The 13,976-nt window shown below is 44.7% G+C and overlaps 1 protein-coding gene across 1 annotated transcript in view; it reads right to left on the bottom strand.

Annotated features, from left to right (window-relative positions):
- Positions 1-10,045, bottom strand: part of tnip1 (TNFAIP3 interacting protein 1) — a 115,286-nt gene extending 105,241 nt beyond the window's left edge. The window contains exon 1 of the mRNA XM_060837426.1: positions 9,966-10,045. The gene's annotated coding sequence lies outside the window, so the exon portion shown is untranslated. The remainder of the gene's footprint in view (positions 1-9,965) is intronic.
- Between the last annotated feature and the right edge of the window lie 3,931 nt (positions 10,046-13,976).

The following is a 13,976-nucleotide window of genomic DNA, read 5'->3' on the forward strand; positions in this document are numbered from 1 at the left end:
ATGTTAAGTTGACACAACTGCAATGTGTCTCAATGCTCTCTCCATTTGTGATGAACAGGGCACTGTATGTAAATGCATGTCAGGCTGCACAGTGGCTCAGTGGTTAGCACTGCTGCCTCACAGTGTCAGTGACCTGGGTTCAATTCTACAGTTGAGTGACTGTCAGTGTGGAGTTTGCACATTCTCTCTCTCCCTCTCTGTCTCTCTCTCTGTCTCTCTCTCTCTCTCTCTCTCTCTCTCTCTGTTGGTTTCCTCTCATAGCGCGAAGATGAGCAGGTTAGGTAGATTGACTCTATGTGCTAGATAGTGTCCAGGGATCTGTAGGTTATGTGGATTACCCATGGTAAATGTAGAGTTACTGGGATAAGGTGGGGGACTGGGTGGAATGTTGTTTGGAGGGTCAGTGCAGGCTTGATGGGCTGAACAACCTCTTTCTGCACAGTGGGTCTGCACAGTGGGATTGCTTCAAGTAAACCAAATTGCTACTCAAGGTCTGTACTAATAAACACCTTAAAGCACAAACCAATAGAGATTTCAGTTCCAGTTCTAAAGCAGGGTCTCTCCACAGACACTGCCACATTTGCTGAGTTTCTCCAACAATTTTTGTTTTTGTTTCTGATGTCCAGTAGTTCTTTGGGGTTTTAGTTTTGTGTTTGCGTTAGAGATTGTACAACTGTAAGCATTAAATATATAAATAACTATCATTTTAATTCCTCTGCTCTCTGCCTGAAGACTGACAGCACCCTTCACCCACAGATAAACAAGGAAGCAGCTAGGATGGGGTGCGAGTCTGACTCACTCTGACTATCCCACAATGAGTCTGAGCTGCTATAACAACATTCACATACACGTTGCCTTGAGATTAGGGAGTCATACAACGTGGAAACAGCCCCTTCAGTCCAATCAGTTCAGGCCGACTATATTCCCAAACTAAAGCAGTCCCACCTGCTTGCCAATATCCTTCTAAACATTGCTTTCTCATGTACTTACCCAAATGTCTTTTAAATGTTGTAACTGTATTTGCATCCACCAATTCCCTTGGAAATTTATTCCACATCCAGACCATTCCCTGTGTAAAAGAGTTGCTCCTCTTGTCCTTTTGAAATCTCTCTCCTTTCACCTTAAAAACATGCCCCCTAGTCTTGGAATCCCCCACGCTAGGGAAACAACACCTGCCATTCCCCTTATCTGTACCACTTGTGATTTTATAAACCTCTACAAGGTCATCCCTCAACCTCCTCCGCAGCAGCGAAAAATGTCCCAGCCTCGCCTTATAACTCAAACCCCCCCCTTCCCGGCACTGTCCTGGTGAATGTTCACTGACCCCTCGCTAGCTTAATAATATCCTTCCTATAGCAGGGCCTCAGTGATTGTAGAGAGTTGAATACTCTTTCCGTTACTGAATATTTGCAATGAGTCACAGAGTGATGGGGAGAATGAGTGAGAAGCCTCACGAGTTTTCAGAAATCTTGTCCAGAAGTGAGCTGGATGCTAACTTTCGGAGGATATGTTTCCAAGAACACCAGTTTCGTGACGTCCCTGCTTAGCGAACCTCAGTCAGGGCACTCTCTTGTCCTCACCGTCTGCCATTGGCATGTGTTGGAAGGGAGTTCAGGGTGATCCTCAACTCTGCAGGCTGACAGTGTGATGATCACACCTTCCCTGACCATCAATTCCTGGCGTGGGATTCAAAACTGTGAGCTTTCAATTCAGGTGCTGCATGATGGGACCACCTTCTTGACAGAATAAAATGAAAGGGCTGCTTTTATTGGTCAGTGCATTGAGTATAGCAGTTGGGAGGTCACGTTACAGCTCTACAGGACATTGGTTAGGCCGCATTTGGAATAATGCATTAAATTCTGGTCTCCCTGTTATAGCAAAAATGTCATTAAACTTGAAAAGGTTTACAAGAATGTTGCCAAGGTTGGAGGGTGTGAGCTATAGGAAGAGGTTGAATAAGCTGGGGCTGTTTTCCCTGCGGTGTTCGGAGGCTAAGGGGTGACCTCATAGAAGTTATAACATCATGAGGGGAATGGATAGGATAAATAGACAAGGTTTTTCCCCCAGGGTAGAGGAGTCCAAAACTAGAGGGCATAGGTTTAATGTGAGAGGGAGAGGATGTAAAAGAGACCTGAGGAGCAACCTTTCACACAGAGGGTGGTGCGTGTATGGAATGAGCTGCCAGAGGAAGTGGTGGAGGCTGGTACAATTACAACATTTGAAAGAGGCGGCACAGTGGCTCTGTGGATAGCACTGCTGTCTCTCAGTGCCAGGGACTCGGGTTTGATTCCAGCCTCAGGCAACTGTCTGTGTGGGGTTTGCACATTGTCCCCGTGTCTGCGTGGGTTTCCTCCGGGTGCTCTGGTTTCCTCCCACATTCCAAAGATGTGCAGGTTAGGATGGATTGGCCATGTGAAATTGCTCATAGTGTTCAGGGATACGTAGGTTAGGTGCATTAGTCAGGGGTAAATGTAGGCGGGTGGGCCAGTGTGAATTTGTTGGACTGAAGGACCTGTTTCCACACAGTAGGGATTCTAAAAGGCATCTGGATGGGTATATGAATAGGAAGGGTGGAGAGGGACATGGGCAGCGTGCTGGCAAATGGGACTAGCTTAATTTTGGATATATGGACGAGTTGGACTGAAGGGTATAACTTGTGCTGCATAATTCTGTAAGTCTATGACTTCAGCACTCTAGATTCTATACTGAGGTCAATCAATCATGTATTATGAGGTTGAGTCTATTGAGAGTATGGATTTGAGCTGACATGTTGGATATTTGTTCTATATCTTATTTGCGAGCTGGTGTCTTTTCCCTTTAAACCCACCCTGCTGCTCTGTTAAAAAAAAACACAGCAGGTCAGGCAGTGTCCGAGAAGCAGGAGAGTCAACATTTCAGGCAAGGGCTTTTGCCCGAAACATCGATTCTCCCGCTCCTCAGATGTTGCCTGACCTGCTGTGCTTTTCCAGCACCACACTCTTGACTCTAATCCCCAGCATCTGCAGTCCTCACTTTCACCCTGCTCTATTACAAAGCCCACTTCTTGTACCTCACCTTAGCTGCAGCTTCCCCTTGCTGTCCCTTTCCCAGTGAATGGAGCTTAAAGCTGGGTAGACACAGTATGCATGGGCTTATAGGGGAAGATTAAATGGGTGGGGAAAAATTAAGCAAGGGAGTTTGACATCCCAGTATACCCTCTCAGTAAACCACTAGGACGGCAGTTAAAACGATTGTGATTTAATAAGCCCCTGGCTGACTTCATCTGCTGGGGACATTGTGAAAGCTGGTGTTCTTGGAGATGTATCCTCAGAAAAATGAGCACACTGTTTGCTTCTGGACAGAATTTCTGAAAACTTGTCAGGTTTCTCCCTCGTTCTCCCCAGAAGGTTCTGACTCATTACAAGCATTCGGTGATACAGAATTTGAACGCAGTCAGTCGAAGCTGACTGGGAGAATGCTCACAGCTCAGACAGATGAGCAGAAGGCATGAGGCATGGACACAGGGATGAGGCACCTCAGTCACAGGGGTAGACCGCCGCTCTATCTCCCTGAAGAGAACACTCTGGGGGTCTGACACAGTGGAAGGGGATAAACTATTCTCATTGGCAGAATGATCAATAACCAGAAGGCCACGGAGGTAGGGTGACAGAGGAATGAGGAGGAGGCCATTCAGCCCTTTAAACCTGCTCCATCATTCAATATGACCATGGCTGATCATCCAACTCTGTACCCTACTCCTGCTTTCTCCCCATACTCTTTGATCCCTTTAGCCCTAAGGACAGTATCTAACTCCTTCTTGAAAGTATTTAATGTTTTGACCTCCACCCCTTTCAGAGAATTCCAAACGATATCCACAGCAGGACTGAAGGTGATGTGAAGAGAAATGCTTTTACATTGCTAATTGCTGACACTGTCCCTGCCTCAGCACTATCAACCACAGCATTGAAAAGGGAACTGGACTAATTGTCTGCCTAATAAAAACTGGCAGGGCTGTGGGGAAAGATGGAGATGTGGTACAAGAAGAATTGTTCCTGCAAGGAGCCAGTATACTCATGAGGGCTGAATAAGCTCCTTATTTTTATGTATTCATGGGACGTGGGCATCACTGAGTTGGCCAGTGGTTATTGCCCATCTCTGGTTACCCTTGAGAAGGTGGTGAGCTGCTTTCTTGAACCACTGCAGCCTGTTTGTAGGAAGACCCACGATGCCATTAGGGAGGGAGTTGCAGGATTTGACTCAGTGAAGTGAAAGGAACACTATTACTTTTCCAAACGAGGATGGTGTCCCCATGTATCTGCTGCCTCTGCCCTTCTGGATGAAAGTGGTCATGGGTTTGGAAGGTGCTGTCTGAGAATCTGTAGTGAATTTCTGCAGTGCGTCTTGTAGGTAATATACACTGAACGTTGGTAGTGGAGGGAGTGGATGTTTGTGGATGAGGTGCTGATCAAGCAGGCTACTTTGTCCTGGATGGGGTCCAGTTTCCTGAGTGTTGTTAGAGCTGCACCTATCCAATTGGCTGACAGTATTCCCCCACACTCCTGACTTGGGCCTTGTAGATGGTGGACAGGGATTGGAGAGTCAGGAGAGGAGTTACTTGCTGCAGGATTCTCAGTTCCTGATCTGCTCTGGAACCAGAGTATTTGTGATGGGTTCAGCTCAGAGTCCAGTCAATAAGGACCCCAGGTTGCAGATAGAGAAGTGTTTGGCAATGGTCATTATATGGCAAACATAGTTAGTTAGATTCTGCCTTGATGGAGATGGTCATTGCCTGGCAAATACCATTTGCCACTTATCAGCCCAAGCCTGGATATTGTTCAAGTCTTATTACAAATGGACACAGACTCCTTCAGTATCTGAGGAGCAGTGAATGGTGCTGAACATTGTGCAATCATCATTGACGATCCCCACTTCTGACCTTAAGATGGAGGGAGGGTCATTGATGAAGCAGCTAAAGATGGTTGGGCCTAGGACACTACCCTGAGGAGCTCCTGCAGAGATATCCCAAAGCTGAGGTGACTGACCTCCAACAACCAGAACCATCTTCCTGTGTGCTTCAACCGTTCTATGGTTCTAAGATATCCCACTCTTTAACTTATCCATGGATCACCATCTTGATGCAGTGGCGATGCTCGCATGCTCCCACGATCCCTCAAGTGATGCTGTTGGGAGTTCCTCATTCCGAGGTGACCATTTCACTGTGGAAAGGTTTGGGGGAAGGTGCCAGCCAAAGGGCAGTTCCAACCAAATCACCAAAAGCAAAAGCAGCAAAGGAAGACCATGTGGCTCGCCAGTGCAGAAGAAGGCGACCAAATATGTTGAAGGGAGACCGTAATATGTTGAACAATTCGGTGGTCATCTCCTCCACTGGGCTAATATTGTTGAGGAAATCCAGCCCCGGTCAGCTGTGCCATTGCAACCCTCAACAAACTACAACAGTGAGTGCGCGACAACAAAAATCTTCACAGATCCACAAATGAGTGTACAGAGCACTCTGCATCACCATGGTTCTGTATTGCAGTGAGTCCTCTACATCAGCAACGTGTTAGAATGCTAGAAAACGTTCACTCACAGTGCCTCCACCAGGTTTAATGGGAGGACCAGCAAATGGACTCCAATGTCTTTCTTGAAGCCACTTCCACAAAGGTTTAGGCAAAATCAGTTTTGAAGGAACAGACACCATGTCCCAGTAACTAAGATGTACCTAATCCCTCAGTTCCTGTCTCCTTAAGTCTCCAATGGCCAGACTCCGGGGGGGAGCAAGAAAACACCTCTAAGACAATCTCCTTGAAGAGCGACCACATTGACATTAATGATTGGGAGGAACCAATCGTTCGAAATGGTGGCAACTTGTCTATCAAACTGCGCCTTGCTTTGACCCGCAACGACTTAACCATGAAGTAGACCAGGAGCAGAGAAGGAGAGAAAAGGAAGCAAATTCTCCATTCCAACCTCCATTACCTCATGGGATGTACTGAAAGATGTGCAGGTAATAAATCAGTCTCTCCATTCACATGGAGACCAACATTGGAAACCGAAGAGTGCGAATGGATATCATTGTTGAAGTGAGGAAGAGCCAATGATTCCTTAAACTAATGACGTTGGAGGTTTGTTGGCTGTGATCAAGGTTGACAATTGCAGTGTAGAATCGACTAGGCAGAAGTGAGGACTGCAGATGCTGGAGATCAGAGTCTGGATTAGAGTGGTGATGGAAAAGCACAGCAGGTCAGGCAGCATCTGAGGAGCAGGAAATTCAAAGTTTCGGGCAAAAGCCTTTCATCAGATGGGTTGATGAAGGCTTTTTCCGGAAACGTTGATTTTCCTGCTCCTCGGATGCTGCCTGACCTGCTGTGCTTTTCCAGCATCACTCTAATCCAGACAATTGGAGTGTAGATATGAAACAACGGCAAGTTTCCCCCATTCTGGTGCCACAGAGAGTCTCACTGGTAGAGGAGGTGCAGCCCTATCCCTCCCTCCCTCCCAGATACATCCACCCTGGCAAAGACAGGATCACCAGAAACAACTCATCGACAATATACTCATTCCAACAAAACCCGCTCAAACAAATAGCAAGGAAGAGTTTACCATTCCTTAGTCTTTCCAAATCATTTCACAGCTAATCAGACATGTTATGAACTGTAGTCAGTGCCATGATACAGGAAACAGAACAATCATTTTGAGCACAGCAAGCTCTCGCAAGTAGCAAGGGGATGTTGACGGATCTTTTGTTGGCTGTATAGTAAACATTGACCCAGGGATATGCAGAGAATTCCTCCAGCTCATTGTAGAAATACCAATAGGGAATTTTAGGCCAAAGGGAGCAGGAGCAGAATGAGGCCACTCGGCCCATCAGGTCTGCTCCACCATTCGATCATGGCTGATACGTTTCCCAACCCCATTCTCCTGCCTTCTCCCTGTAATCCTTGATCCCCTCACTCATCAAGAACCAGTCTATCTCTGTCTTAAAGACACTCAGTGACTCGGCCTCCATAGCCCTCTGCAGCAACGAGTTCCACAGATTCCCCACCCTCTGGCTGAAGAAATTCTCCCTCAAATCAGTTCTAAAGAGTTGTCTCTTCACTCTGAGGCTGTACCCTCGTCTCCTTCCATCAGCACCTCCATCCGCCAAGTAGATAGACAACACCTCAGTTTAAAATCTCTTCCAAAAGTGGAAAGACTAGTCCTGAAATATTCAACTTCCAATCAATCCGTACTCAGTCTCACGTTTATTCCCAGAGAGAGACATTAAAAATGCACAGCTCCTTACCCAACAAGAGTCCATCGCTGGCAACAATAACTGTCTCTTTGAAATGAAATGAACATGTATCAGTCCTCAAAGGGGAATCTAAATTGTGCTTAATCTTGGAACAAGGCTGGAGATGCAGTTAGATGGAACTGGGGAGATTTGTGACCAAGTCCTTGGGGAATTCAAAGACCAGCGATGGGAATAATTATGGTCAAAGTGGGGAAAAGTGGAAATATTACCAGGATTTAAAAACCTTCCTTAGAACTTTCCTTACCTCTCCCAAATATCTCATAGTTTGGCACAATGTTTGAAAGAAAGATAATTTGTGTAATATTCTGCAGCCCCCACATGTTAACTCACACCAAGTCCTCTTCATGCTCAGGAACCTACTTTAGCTCACAATCCTGAAAACCCTCAATTTTAAAATTCACATCCTTGTTTTCAAAATCCTTGATGGCCTCTTCCTTCCCTATCTCTAGAACATCCTCCAATCCAACCAGTTGGAGTAAATCAGCCCGCTCCACCATGTTCTGCTCATTTTGCATCTCTGATTTTAACCCCTCAGGCATTTTCAACTAAATCTTCAGCTGTACCAGACCAATGTTTCAAATCTCTCTCCTTGACCCTTTCCCCTGTTCTCATATCTCCTTATGTAAATTAATAGTCCCAGAGTTGGGATATGATAAAGAATTCGAACAGTTCAAAAAGGGATCATTCAGCCCACAGAGCCCACACCCACCCTCTGAAAAGGGTCTAAGCCAGACCCACATCCCTACCCTTTCCCTTACCCACCTAGCTTACACACTATGGGCAATTTAGCATGGCCAATCCACCTAACCTGCACACCTTTGGACTGTGAGAGGAAACTGGAGCACCCGGAGGAAACCCACGCAGACACGGGTAGAATGTTCCACACAGACAGTCACCCAAGGCTGGAATCAAACCCTAGCACTCTGAGGCAGCGGTGCTAACCACTGAGCCACTGTCCTGCTCCTAGTGTTCTCTATGCTTTGGCTTAGCTCCCTTGTTTCTTTCCCTGTTTGATTCAGCAATGTTGCAGATCAGAGAGGTCACTTCCAAAGGAAAGGAATGATAGAATCACTGAATTGCTAAAGTGCAGAAGGAGGCCATTCGGTCCATGTTTCCTGTGCCAGCTCATTTAACAAGCTTCATTACTTCGTGCGAAACGCCTGCTTCTCCCCCCAGACCCTTGCACACTATTTCTATCCAAATAATCACCAAAGGCCCCTTGTTGAATGCCTTATTCGAGCCTCAATTTATGAAGAAAAATTCATAGAGAAAAGAACTTCTGCTGGTTTAACCAGATTTCCAATTTGGATACAGAAGCGAAAATGTTCCCTTGGAGCTATTCTTCCCACGTGTTGTACCTGTCCCACACGCACCGGATTACTGTTCAAACATACCGCCAAGCAGCAAGAATAGACCACTCGGCCCTTTAAACCTATTCCACCATTCAGTGAGATCATGGTGGATCTAATTTTAACCTCAACTCTACATTCCTGCACATCCGCGATAATCTTTCACCCTCTTGGTCATCAAGAATCTTTCTCGCTTTGCCTAAAGCTCCTACATGTATGCTTTTTGTCGAAGGGAATTCAAAATACACTCAACCCGCTCAGAGAAGAAAAGAAGTCCTCATGTCTGCCTTAAATAGGCAACTCCTTATCTTTGAACTATGTCCCCTAGTTCTGGATTCTCTTACAAAAGGAAACATGCTTTCCACATCCACCCAGTCAAGTTCCCTCGGGATCTTATATGTTTCAATTAAATCACATTAAACTCTAGATACAGGTCAAACCTGTCTAACTTGTACAGGTGATTAGAGTCAGCAGTGGCATTTTCCATTATATCTTTCTTTGTGATCAAACTTACAAATTGAAAGTGTATCGCGGTTACTAGAACAGATTGGAACTTATGAATTCTCTGTCAAATATCTTAACTGCTGACTCCCCAAAGCCTGTTCACCATCTACAAGGCACAAGTCGGAAGTGTGATGGAATATTACCCACTGGCCTGGTTGGGGGCAGCTCCAACAACTCTCAAGAAGCTAGACACCATCCAGGGTACATCTGCCTGTTTCATTGCACCACATCCACCACCCTCAACATTCACCCTGTCCACGATCAATGTTGACATCAATGAACAACAGATGTTAGGCTACCTCACATCATGGTCAAACATAAAAATAATCACCTTTCATAACCTTTTGAATGAAAGAGGCAAAGTTACACAAAAATACATAATTATACATTTCAACTTAGATATTCACACAAGACATATTAAGTAGCAGTTCTTACAAAACATTAGGGCCCAAGATCATATTGCATTGCTTTGATGGATAGTTAAGAGCCAATTATGTCTATAAAAGTTCATTTTCACTTTAGTTTAAAATCACAAAACTCTCAACACACAATACGCCTGCTTTCAAAGGTGGAGCTAATTATGAAATAAATTAAAATGCATTGGGGTTCAGTAAGCTGGAGAACTGAACTTTACAGTTAAAAGAAGATAAACCCTTTGCAGCTGTTTAAAAATACAGGAACATTTTGCCAAAGAGACTAGGCCCAATTTTAACTCATGTAAAAGTCACTCACTTACAAAGTGTGAAAATAAGCTCAAGAGAGTATGGGTAACTCTAGTCCCAGAATGTGACAGAGTGTACTGCAAATAAATGTTGTGTTTAACAAAAGAGATAACTCACCGAAGCAATGTCTGTAATAAGTGCAGCTGAACTGTCTTGAGTTCTTAAACTCTGAGTTTCTGATGTCTTTCGTTGATGGGGAAATCCCATTGCGTAAGGAAACTAGACGACTCCTGAGACGAGGAGGTCTCTCTGTGGTTCAAACTGTCTGAACTAGAGGAGGGGATTGAAAAATGTAGATTTTAATGATCTACACACTTCAATTCAGTTGTAGTCAATTTATTGTTTAAAAATCTTACCAAGCCCAAAACCGATTCAGTTCCATTTTGTATTATCAGATGATTCTTCTGTAAGGGATTTGATGTAAATTCTAGCAGCTGCTCTAATGTAAACCATGCCCAGTTCTCCCCTTCTCCTGACCTATGTGGACTCACTACTCATGTTAAAATCCACACTGTTGTTTCCTCCTTCCCACCATGGCCTGTGTGTTGATTGTGGGGGGAGGGAGGGGGTGTGGATGTTGGTTTGTTCAGTTGGCTGGAAGTCTGGATTGCAATGCAGAGTGACCCTGACAACATAGGTTCATTGTGATGTACAGCACGGAAACAGACCCTTTGGTCTAACTAGTCCATGTCGACCAGATATCCTAAACTAATCTAATCCCATTTGCCAGCATTTGGCTTATATCCCACTAATCCCTTCCTATTCATACACCCATCCAGATGCCTTTTGAATGTTGTAATTGTACCAGCCTCCACCACTTCCTCTGGCAGCTCATTCTATACACGTACCACCCTCTGCGTGAAAAAGTTGTCCCTTAGGTCAGTTTTAAATCGTTCCCCTCTCACCCGAAACCTATGCCCTCTAGTTCTGGACTCCCCCACCCAGGGAAAAGACCTTGCCTATTTACCCTATACACGCCCCTCATGATTTTATAAATCTCTGTAAGGTCACCCCTCAGCTTCTGATGCTGAAGGGCAAACTGCTCCAGTCTGTTCAGCCTCGCCCTGTAGCACAAATCCTCCAACCCTGAAAACATCCTTGTAAATCTTTTCTGAACCCTTTCAAGTTTCACAACGTCCTTCCTATAGCAGGGAGACCAGAATTGCATACAATATTCTAAAAGTGGCCTAACTAATGTCCTGTACAGCCACAACATGCCCTCCCTACTCCTATACTCAATACTCTGACCAATAAAAGAAAGCATACCGAACGCCTTCTTCACTATCCTATCTACCTGTGACTCTGCTTTCAAGGAACTATGAACCTGCACCAACTGAGATTACCAGGAAGGATTCTCCTTTTCAACCTCTCCCTTCACCTGAGGCATGGTGACCTTCAGGTCAATCCACATCAGTCATCTCTCTGTAATGACAGAGCAGCCCTGTAGGCTGGCAGTACTATGGTGACTGCACCTTTTCTTATCATTGCTGCTTACGTCTGTAATCGACCATCACGTACACTCCCAATGTCAATGCTTAACCTCTGGCAAATCTGCCTTCAGCTGCTTGGACCTGGAGCTCTGCAGTTCCTTTCATAAAACTCCTTGCTTCGAAATCCTTCATTCAACCTTTAGAGTACTCCTTTTGATTTGCCTTAATGTTCTCTCTACTTGATTTGGTGTAAAATATTTGTTTGATAACATTCCTGAGAAGCACCTTGGGACATCTTCCTACATTTTAGGCCCTATGTAAATGCAGTTCTCATTCAGACATTACAACTGGGTTCCTTTACAGATGCACCAGTCATTCTGAATTAACACCAGTTCTCAGGAAGGGTCACTGGGCCTGAAACATTAACTCTAATTTCTGATTGCTGCCAGATCTGCTGAGCTTTTCCAGCAATTTATGTTTTTTATTTATTTACAGCATCCACAGTTCTTCTGGCTTTTACTAACTTATTAGTGTGAGGCACTACTGAAATGTAGGAAGCGCGCCAAACGATTTGTACACAGCAAGCCCCCACCCAGTGGTAATGTCCTAATTATTAAATTGGAGAGGGTTCAGAAAAGATTTACCCAGGATGTTGCTGGGAATGGAGGGTTTGAGCTATAAGGAGAGGCTAGATAGATTGGGACATTTTTCACTGGAGCACAGGAGGTTTAGGAGTGTCCTTAGAGGAGTTTATAAAATAATAAGGGGTACAGAATGGCAGGTGTCTTTTCCCTAGGGTGGGGCATTTCAAGACTTCGGGACATACTTTAAGGCGTGAGGAGGTAGATTTTAAAAAGGTATTAAAGACAATTTTTTTTTACACAGAGAGTGGTTTGTGTGTGGAATGGAAGTCCAGAGGAAGTGATAGATGCAGATTTAATTACAATGTTTAAAAGATATTTGGGTAAGTATATGAAGAAGAAATATTTGGAGGGATATGGGCCAGGTGGGACTCGTTTAGTTTGGGTTTGTGGGTGGCGTGGACTAGTTAGACCGAAGGGTCTGTTTCTGTGCTGTATGACTTTGTGACTCTATGAGCAGATTATCAGCTTCAGTAATTCACCTAACAATGTGCTTTTCCTTTGATTTTTTTAAAAGTCACATAATTGGGTTCCGAGAACAGTCCTTTACTCTAAACAATAAGTAATGTTTGTGTGGTTTCTGGCATTGATAATTTTTCAGAAAGTCACCAATACTCAAAGCATCTCCTATCTTAGGAGATCTGGAAAAACCTGCATCTATATAGCACCTTTTCTTACTTTAGCACATTTCAATCATTTTGTGGCTACTTCTGAAGTACAGACGCTGTTGCAATTGAGGCTGTTAATTTGCATACAGGAAAATCCCCAAAGTAAAGTAGAGACTAGACCCTGGAGCTGTGCCCAATATCTAACCCTGATTGACCCATCAGTAAAAACAGGTTATCTGGTTATTCACTGAAGCACCATTTGTTACTGAAGCTTTTCGTCCCCTGCATTCATCAGGACACATGCAAGAATGCCAAATTTCAAACAATCACTGCTGTGGGAGAAAGGATACTATTTAGTTGACTCTAATTGGCTGAGACATTGCTATGGGGAATGTAATGCAACACTGTAGGCCCTCAAACTCCTAACTAACACAGAAACAAAATGCAAGGCTTGACCATAGTCCTTTACCTTTAACCCTGTGATTAGATTACCTACAGTGTGGAAACAGGCCCTTCGGCCCAACAAGTCCACACCGACCCGCCGAAGCGCAACCCACCCATACCCCTACATTTACCCCTTACCTAACACTACGGGCAATTTAGCCGTACATTGTTCTGAACGTGGTGTACATTGTTCTGAACATTTGAAACTTGGCTTTCTTGCATTTGTTCTGATGCATGCAAGACAAAACGTTTCTGCCAATGTCTCTGTTCACTTCAAAGGGCAAGCTCCTTAAAAGTTTGAAAAGAATGAACACTTCAGTTTTTAAACTTTTCTCACCTCCTTGGCTCATCCCTCACTCAGCTCTCCCCTCCTTCCAGCTGGCATGAGGGGAACAGCTGCTAAATCTTCAAAATTCCAGAACACACAATGAGTTCTGGCTAAGAGCTGAGTAATCGTCACTGGTACAGCACGGTGGCTCAGTGGTTAGCACAGCTACCTCACAGCGCCAGGTTTGATTCCAGCCTCGGGCGACTGTCTGTGTGAAGTTTGTACATTCTCCCCGTGTCAGTGTAGGTCCCCTCTGGGTGCTCCTGTTTCCTCCCACAATCCAAAGATATGAAGGTTTGTTGGATTGGCTGTGCTAAATTGCCTACAGTGTCCAGGGATGTGCAGGCTAGGTGGGTTAGCCATGGGGAAATGTATGGTTACAAGGATAGGGTAGGTGCTGGGTCTGTGTGGGATGCTCTTCAGAGAGTTGGGGTGCGATGGGCCGAATGGTTTCACACTGTAGGGATTCTATGATCATTTAGTCTACTGAAACACCTGAGCCCTAGGGAACGTATTGTTTGATTGACATCTGTGGTGTTCTATTCTCTACAGTCAATTGCACAATGTTTATCCACATACCATCAAGAGATTTCAAGTACTTAGAAGTTTCAGCTATTGGTAATAAGAAGCCTTAAGACCATATTTTTCTGTACATAGACCACAGTCGATCTCAATTT

The sequence above is a fragment of the Hemiscyllium ocellatum genome, chromosome 16 (genome assembly GCF_020745735.1).
Source record: "Hemiscyllium ocellatum isolate sHemOce1 chromosome 16, sHemOce1.pat.X.cur, whole genome shotgun sequence".
Lineage (NCBI taxonomy): Eukaryota > Metazoa > Chordata > Chondrichthyes > Orectolobiformes > Hemiscylliidae > Hemiscyllium > Hemiscyllium ocellatum.